This window comes from Macrobrachium rosenbergii, chromosome 58 (genome assembly GCF_040412425.1).
Source record: "Macrobrachium rosenbergii isolate ZJJX-2024 chromosome 58, ASM4041242v1, whole genome shotgun sequence".
In the NCBI taxonomy this organism is placed as follows: Eukaryota; Metazoa; Arthropoda; class Malacostraca; order Decapoda; family Palaemonidae; genus Macrobrachium; species Macrobrachium rosenbergii.
Window position 1 is genome coordinate 397,501 of NC_089798.1, and position 10,000 is coordinate 407,500.

Sequence of the window (10,000 nt, forward strand, 5' to 3'; positions counted from 1 at the left end):
GTTACATGTATTGTACACACACATAGAGACACACACACACACACACACACACACATATATATATATATATATATATATATATATATATATATATATATATATATATATATATATATATATATATATATATATATATATATATATATGTGTGTGTGTGTGTGTGTGTGTGTGTGTGTGTGTGTGTGTCTGTGTATGGATAAGAGAAAGATACAGATATAGAGAAAGAGTTTCACGTATTGTATTCTGGAATTCCATTTCATAACCAGCCCCAAAAACAATGGTTGGCAATTATGGCAATAATTAAATTTCCATTTGCATTATCATCAAAAACTAATTGATAGTAAATTCCGGTTCGTTAACTTCAAACTGGATAGTAATAAGTACATTATTTTTCATTACCGTGAAATGAACATGAAGCTTAACTCACGTATGCAAGTACTAAAAATCACTGGACTCTATAATGCATATATCTTCGGAAAGTAAATCCCTAATAAAAATGTCTAGAAATGACAAAGGTGATAAAAAGTTTTAGTTGTATTAGTTACAGCATATATGCAAGTCACTCTTTCATATTTTGTCCGAACCTACAAATTGGCTCATTTACTGTCGGGACAGGATACGGATCTGCTATTGTTATTTAAAGCCCAGTCCTCTATAGTCCACACTCATCCGCTAAGCCCCATCTCTCTTTGGTTTACACAATAGTGGAAAAGATCAAGGGGAATGAGAGTGTCTTACAATTCTGTTTTATATAGGGGGAATGGCTTTATATGCTCAAAGGTAAGCACGCATGTAAATTACCTTTAAATTTCTGGGAACTTTATCTTCAAGCCCTCTTTTGTCAGTCCTATCCCAAGGCTTCGGCATACAATGCATATACAGTATGTCGTGTTATTTCCATAATGATTGCAAGTAGTTGATTCTGATTTCCAGAAACACTAGGTTAATTAACTGAGATTCCAAAACGCCACTTAAGATACTGTAATCCAATACACAACCTTGAGATCACCTTCCTATAAGACGTCATTAATCACGATAATAATCAATTAAGCATTTGTTATAAATTTGAGTAACAACCAGTCTTTCGCCATTTGCTTATTTTTCTTTTCTTTTTTGCGTTGTTTGCAGCTAATGAACTGCAATTGTCCATCTGTTTTTATTCCTATTACTTTAGCTAGTTGATGAGATTTTAAAGAGACTGTTATTTCAGTTTAATTCTCTCTTAATTTTTGTTTTTTATATATTTTTATTTAATTTGACTTTTACGCCTGTCTGTATATAAGTCTGTTTGTCTGTCTGTCTGGGTCAAATCTTGTAACTCAATTTTCGACCTGTTCCCTTCGCCAGGTAGACTTGAAATTTTGCATGGTTACTCAATCCCGGTGACAATACAACCTTACATGTCAGTAGGTCAGCAGTAACCTCTAGTGATCCGACAGTGACCTCTCCCAGTATCTCAGGGTTTGTACCAAACTCTTGGGATTTTTCACAACTTTTTGACTCGGTAGAATCCTATTACATATAACCCTCCTCCTTCCCTCTTCTATACCCTCACCTTTCTCCCTCCCCTCCCCCTCCCCAGTGCACGATCAAGTGTTAAATTATCTGTGTCCTCCCTTTCCCCTCCCCTCCACATCCCCATCCGGAGCATACAATCAAGTGTTAATTTAGTTGTGTCCTCCCCTCCCCTTCCCTCTTCCCTAAACTCCCCCCTCCTCTTCCCTCTTCCATCCACTCTCCTTTCTCTCCTCCATCCCCTCCCCTTCCGTAGCGCACAATCAAGTCTTGATTTAGTTGTGTCGTCCCACTCCCCTTCCCTCCAACTCCCCCTTCCGGAGAATGTGATCATATGTTAATTTAGTTATGCCCTCCTCCTTCCATCCGTTCCCCTCCCCTCCTCCCCCCTCCCCCCTTCCGAGCACATGATTAAGTGTTAATTTAGCTGTGTCCTCCCCTCTCCTTCCCTCTTCCATCCCCTCCACTTCCGCCTTCCCCCCTCCAACTTCCACTCCCTTTCCCCCCCCTCTCCTTCCTCTCTCCTTCCCCCCTCCCCTTCCCCTCATCTTCCCCTTCCTCTACCCTCCTCCTTCCCCCTCCCCTTCCCTTCCCCTCTCCTTCCTCTCCCCCTTCCCCACCTTCCACTCACCTTCACCCTCATCTCTCCCTTCATCTACCCTCCCCTTCCCCTCCCCTCCCTTTCCCACTTCCTGTTCCCCTGCCCTTCCCTTCCTTCCTTCCCTTCCCTCCCCCATCCTCACTTCCTCCATTCCCTTTTCCCTTCCACCCCCTCCCCTTCTCTCCCAATTCCCTTCCCCTCCCTTCCATTCCCCATCTCCCTTCCCCTCCCCTCCCCTTCCCATTTCCTCTTCCCCTCCCTTCCCTTCCCTTCCCCCTTCCCCTACCTTCCCATCCCCTCCCCTCCCCATTCCCCTTCCCTTACCTCCCCATTCCCTTCCTCCCCTTTCATTCCCCTCCCCATTCCCTCCCTCCCCTCCCCCTCCTCTCCCCACACTCCCCATCTCCTTCCTCTCCTTCTGTCCCTCTCCCTCTTTTCTTTCCTCTCCCCTCCCTTCCCCTCCCGGAGCACTATCAAGTTTAATTTAACAGTGTCTCCACTCCCCTTCCCTCTTCTCTCCCCTTCCCCTTTCATCCCCTTCCACTTCCCCCTTCCATCCCCTCCACTTCCAACTCCCATCTCCTCCCCTCGCCCTCCCTTTCCCTCCCTACCCCTTCCTTCTCTTTCCCTCCACCCCTTCCCATTTTTCTCCCCCCTCTACCTCCTTCCCTCTCCCCCCCCTCCCTTCCCCCTTTCCCCACCCTCCCCCTCCCGTCCCCTCTCCTGCTTCCCTTACCCCTCCCCTTCCCCTCCTCTACCTCTGACCTTCCATCTTCCTTCCCCTCCCCTCCCTTCCCTCCTCTTTCCTCTTCCATCCCATTCCCCTTCCCCTCTCATCCCCTCCCCTTCCCCTTCTCCTTCCCCTTCCCCATCCCCTTCACCTCCCGTTTCCCCTTTCCCTTTTCTCTACTTCACACCCCTTCCCTCTTCCCTCCCTTCCTCCTTCCCGCTCCTCCTTCCCCCTTCCCTTCCCCTCACCCGTAACCGGATATCAATTTCGTTAGCTACAGTGATAAATCAGTTACAATTTCTGTCAAAGTAAAAAGTATAAAATAAGAATAAAAAAACTTTTTAAAACATGCTTTTATTAAAATGCACTAAAATGTAAAAAAAAATTTTTTGTAGACACACCAGGATTTTCATACAATTAATCATGTCTACAAAATAGAGTGTGGTAGCCAAACACGGAAGGAAATGTTACAAGAAAAGAAATATATATATATATATATATATATATATATATATATATATATATATATATATATATATATATATATATACATATATATATATATATATATATATATATATATATATATATATATATATATATATATATATATATATATATATATATATATATATATATATATATATATATATATATATATATATATATATATATATATATAGAATCTACTGGTCACTTTTACCAGACACATATGTAATTCTAATAGCCACAATGCCCTCTTAACTTCTCGAATTCTTCGCGCTATTAGAATTACATATGTATCTGGTAAAAGTGACCAGTAGATTATACATACAGTATATATTTCAGCCTAAAAAGCAATAAAAACGATTGCCCACTTGGCTACGATGGTGAGGATGGGTCTATTCCAGCCCTGAAAAATATGTCTGAAAACGACATATATGTACGACAGGTGACCCGGGTTCGTTTCCCGCGACCGGAAATCACAAGTCTCTTCAATTTCTTGTGTTTGGATGTCACGGCTTCGTAGTTACAAGCATGTCCAAAAAAGCGGGAAGAAATCGAGAAGTTAAGAGGGCATTGTGGCTATTAGAATTACATATGTGTCTGGTAAAAGTGACCAGTAGATTCTACATATATATTTCAGCCTAAAAAGCAATAAAAACGATTGCCCACTTGGCTACGATGGTGAGGATGGGTCTATTCCAGCTCTAATAAATATATCTGAAAACGGCAGGTATATATATGTACGACAGGTAATAGACTTTTATCCTTCTCGTGGTCAGGTCGGCAACGTGACCTCTTTGCGGTTAAGATGACCCGGGTTCGTCTCCCGCGACCGGCAAATCACAAGTCTCTTCAATTTCTCGTGTTTGGATGTCACGGCTTCGTAGTTACAAGCATGTCCAAAAAGCGGGAAGAATTCGAGAAGTTAAGAGGGCATTGCGGCTATTAGAATTACACACACACACACACACACACACATATATATATATATATATATATATATATATATATATATATATATATATATATATATATATATATGTTTATTTCTTGTAGCATTTCTTTCCATGTTTGGGGCCCACTCTTTTATTTTTGTAGACATGATTAATTGTAAGGAAATCCTGGTGTGCCTCAAAAAAATATTTTTTTTACTTTTTAGTTCGTTTTAATAACAGCATGTTTTATTTAATTTTATTTATTTATTTTTTTTTGTCTATCGTCTTTTCCCATTTTGATCCTCTCCTTATGACTCCCAAAGGCTAAGTTACAATTTTCTGTCTTCCACCTAAGCCTACCTCTTGACCTCTAGTGAATATTTTCATAAAACGTCCTCTTTCTCTCACAAGAAAACATCTTTTTTCACTTTCCTTCTTGACCTCTGGCTATACCTGGAGTCACCTTCATAAACTCTGACAGATTTTGTAAATTACGGAAGGGATTTCAGCCTCACAATTTTTTTCCTATGATTATGTCCTTTATTCTGTTCCAGGGGATTGAATTTCACTTATGACCTGTGTTACGAGCAAGAACCTGAAACAGCAACAGGCTCCCGTTCTATAATTTTGTTTGCATAACCTTCCACTTCTCGTCCTTTCTTTATTCCTACATTCCGCTCCTTAGAGCTCTGAGATCAAAACTTGAAAAACTTTTATGCCGGCAAGCAAATATTACTCCGGTAAATGGACCTTTCCCCCTTACTAATTATAACAACGCCCTTAGTCGTTTACTGAATTCATCAGAACTGAACAGCAACTAATGGAAAGAAGATTATTGTAGTTTTCCTCAACAGTGAACTATCAAGCTGACCCTAAACAACCTAATCGCATTCTTTAACGCTTTCCTCGGTAACTGGCACTGACGCATTTGTTGAATTTTTAAGAATTGCTTTACCCTTTTCTTTAATTAGATTATTTTTCTTTCCTTTCCTTTTTTGTCCCTTACTACTTAACTTCCGAAAATAGCAAACTATCGTTCTTTCTTCAAATTAAATTAGTTACTAAATTCTAAAGGATAAATCCTTTCATTTAATCGTCTTTTTCTCTTAGTGAAGTTCGTCTCTCAACCTCTTCAAGTGTAAATTACTACTGTGTCAAAATATTTCCCTTTTCTCATATAATTTCATATTCCTTTCAATTACAGGCAGCCTACCTTCCACCACCAGATCTCTTAACCATCACCCGAATTACTAGTTAAGGTTTTTATTGAACGCATATGAACATACAGATTTTATATTGTGGGCATGAATGATGGAATACCAATGAAAATATATTTAAATATACCACATACTGTGACTGCGTTTGTAGTTCTGTTTGCAGGATATCTTAATAAAATCCTCATCCTGTTTCCGTTAAAGCACTAAAGACATATATTTTCCAAAAAAACATTTTCTATTCATCAAAATTATTTTGGCGTGGTAATTATGGAATATTAAATGTTCCAGTCGTTCATTGTTTAGTAACAATTTACAAAAAAGGTTGAGAAAAAATCTAAGTTTGTATTACCCGAATGTGGAATATAGGCATATTGAAACAGATAAACACTTTAAACTTTGTGATTCTTGTCGTACACTTCACAGAATTAAATAGCTTAAAATTCACTGAAGAAATAACAGAAACCTTGTCAATAGATCGGTTATATAGGAAGACGTGTTTAATTCAGAGTTATGTGCTGGTGTTGCGTAATAGGCCTTGATATCAGTAAAAAACAAAACAGATAATTCATATGAACAAGTGAACTAACATAGAGGTAGCACCAAAAAATGATGAAACAAATATATCTGTATTAAACAATATATGTTCAACCAAATTAATCTGAAGCTTATGTTCTTCAGTTTTCTATTTTTCTAATTTAGTTACAATTCAATATAGTTAGTTGGAAAACTGCACCACGTCATAGTTCAAGTTTATAATTAGAGCGTCAGTAGAACAAAGGATTCCATCAAGTAAGAGAGATTGCCTTTTGGAAAAATAAATGTTGTAATTTCTATGGGAGTTTTTAACTTTTGGAATTTAATTGATTTCTTTATGCCTACATTTGGTTATGTTAATTCCATCCCGAGAAATTTTCCCGCGAAATAAGTCAGTATCCTTGTCCAATACACAAATGATATGGTGAAATTAAATACTCCTCTTAGGTTGAAAATATGATTAAGAACCTACACATAGAAATAATAATAACCAACCCTTTTCCATTGAGTTTTATGAGCATTAATTTTATAGCATGCTACAAATAAGCAACGGAAATTTGTCGTTTGAAGAAGCAGTAGAAGCAACCTTAGTTATTACTAAATAAGAATGAGTTAATTATATGTATTTACTAAAACAACCCTTTAGATTTTTGTAACAGGTGCCTTCATACGGCTCACCCGTTTTAGTTTTCTGTAAAAGAAAACTGTTGAGATAGCTTTGTCTGTCCGTCAGCACTTTTTCTGTCTGCAATTTTTCTGTCCGCATTTTTTCTGTCTGCTCTCAGATCTTAAAAACTACTGAGGCTAGAGGCTGTAAATTGATATGTTGATCATCCACCCTGCAATTATCAAACATGCCAAATTGCAGCCCGCTAGTCTCAGTAGTTTTTATTTTATTTAAGGTTATAGTTAGCCAAGATCGTGCGTTTGGCAACGCTATAGGACAGACCACCACTGGGCTGTGGCTGAAAGTTTCATGGGCTGTGGCTCATACAGCATTGTACGCTGTACAGAAAACTCGATTGCGCCGAAGACACTTCAGCGCATTTTTTACTTGTTCTTATCGTTTTCTGATAGGAGATTGCAATTTGTAAGCTGCTATGTAAAAGGACTCAAGGATGAAATACATTAGGGACCAGTCGTTTCAATTTACATGTTTTTAATGAAATCTGTTGCAGCTATTCAGCTGTTTAACAAAGGCAATATACAGTAAGTGGCGGCTGTTGCGTGGTTTCCATTTATGAATAAGCCCATAGATAATCAAGGTAATGTAACTTTTCTGAGTTTATTTTTCAAATAATAAAACAGTTTTAGGCAGTATGGGACAAAAGAACAACAAAGGCCGTATATACAGTACATCAATTGAAGGTATACATTTTCTCCATTATATTGAAATCTCCTGATACTGCATTGCAAGGGCTTGGATTTTTTTCCGGCTACAGCCAGTATTCATGACAAAAATGGTGCAGCTTGCAGAGGGATTACGCCTTCCAAATATTATTCAAACGAATCTGTTGTAAGGACCGACATTGAAAAGGTACATCGATGCCATGGAGAATGCTCTGGCACCTAGAATTCTCTCTCATACTCAACTGTAATTCCAGGCAGTTACGTTTTTTTTTTAAACTATTATTTGTAATTTCATTCGTCAAGTGAGTTTCCTGATAGGCAAATGTAATGTTTTCTATTAGAACATTCCCTCTTTATTTCTCAAGATCCGAAGGACGAAATCACGATGATTCCACCCTAAAACTTTGCATGGTGGCAAAAGGTGCGTCAAATAGTCTCAAAAGGTGTTTAATTTTTCGTCTCTAAGTCAGTAAAACCCAATTCAGAGTTTATTTATTTTTTTTCTTTTGTACATTAAGTTTTTTTTTTTTGATAGGAACAACTTGATAAGCTGAATTTCACGAAAATTAGTTATGTGTAAATAATTCCTTATGCTTCAAAACCAGTTGCATGCCTTCTTTTTTACAATTTCATTTTTACTAAAACTCGATGTAAGACTAATTGAAAAAGGCTTGTTATAAAATCTCTCAAATGGAGTGTTACAATCCTCAGTTCCAGAGGAATTAACGCAGTGCTGCCTCTAAAAATACATTCTAACACTATATTTTATATATACATACATATATACATATATATATATATATATATATATATATATATATATATATATATATATATATATATATATATATATATATATTGATTTTGAAACTTTTATGTGAAACAGAAAGACAACATTAGAGACTTCCTTCATAAGCTCATGCATGCCTTAAGTTAAACTAAAGCCCAACACATATGAAGGCATTAGATTTACGTTTTCAGTACAATTTCCTCCACCAAAGGGTCAACTTTCTTTTACATTACAATTGCACTTCTAACGGTGGTTCTAGGACAGACATGCAGTACTAGATAATTGTGATTGCTGTTGGCAAGAGGAGCAATGGTCAACTGCTATTTATAAGACATTCCCCACACTAAGTCTCACCGCCCTCTAGCAGTTACTCCTCTGTTCTGGGATAGTGTACTAGAATCCACAACCATGGACATTTCCAAGAGCCGCAGCAACTCGGTATAATCTCTGGCCTCCATTGCATTAACAGCCATTTAATATATGTATATGTACACACACACACACACACACACACACACACACACACACACACACACACATATATATATATATATATATATATATATATATATATATATATATATATATATATATATATATATATACACAGTGTTTCAAATTAGAGCCCCCTCCACAGAGCAAATGGAAAGTTATAAATTTTTCTGCAATAGTCTATCTCCAAGTACATTATTTTAAGTTTTTACTAAGCTATTTTTCATTTCACATTTCTTGTATTTTCAGACTGAGTGATGGAGTTAGATACAGCCATGGCTAACGACTCGGAGGAAATCAGATGGATTGACCGAATCCGGGCTACAATCTTCTGAGAGGCCAGGGATGCTGGAGCATCCTTCATTTCACATTCCTGGATAGTTAAATACATTAAAAGAGATGAATCCTTTGTTAAAAGAAACTGGAACAAAAATCCATATGACTGTCATCGCAAAAAGAGTGAGAATCTTGGAAGGCCTGAAATCCTTTCTCAGGAGTCAAAAGACATCACAGCTGAGGCAGTGGGTAGACCAAGAAAGTCTTTACGTAAATTGGCGCTTGAACTAGAGACAAAATGGGGAAAGAAGAGAAGTTATAGTGCTGTATATCGTGAGTTGAAAAAATCTGGTATCAAGCCATTTCATGTTATCAGCAAGCCCAACATCACTCAGCAACAGAGAGAAGACCGTGCATGGTTTTGTGGTTCATTTATTAAAGACTGGGATGAAGCTGACTTTCTCCACATTGCCGCATCAGATGAATTCTTCATTTACGCAGTCAGGAAGCCAAATCATAAAATTGACATCATTTGGGCTGCAAAGTTGGGTGATATCAGCGATGACGTGATCTATCGCCAAGTTGTGAAATTTCCTGAATGTGTGGGAATTTTTCTCTGTTTCTCAGCTAAACGGTTAATGTGGATCATCAAAGAAAAAGGACAGTCATGGAATGGCGAATACTTCAGTGAAACTGTGCTTACTGGTCGAGTATTTCCTTTCCTCAAAGATCCTAAAAATGTGTTATTTGTTGAAGAAATCACATTTTTGCATGATAAGGCACCATGTTTCAAGGTTCTTTAGACACAGGAGTTTCTTCGAAACAGTGGTATCGATTTCTTCTCGTCAAGTGAATTTCCAGGTAGCTCCCCGACCTGAATGTGTGTGAAAACATTGGTAGTATCTTAAAGGATCGTGTTGAAGTACACACAGTGAACCATGATGGTATACCAAGCCTCGGCAACCTGCAAATAGAGGTGACCGAAATGCTCAGGGAAATGGAGTTTGAGTCTCAGCTTTTTTGCGATTTGCTAAAATCATACCCATCAAGAATGCAGGCTGTGGTACAGGCAGA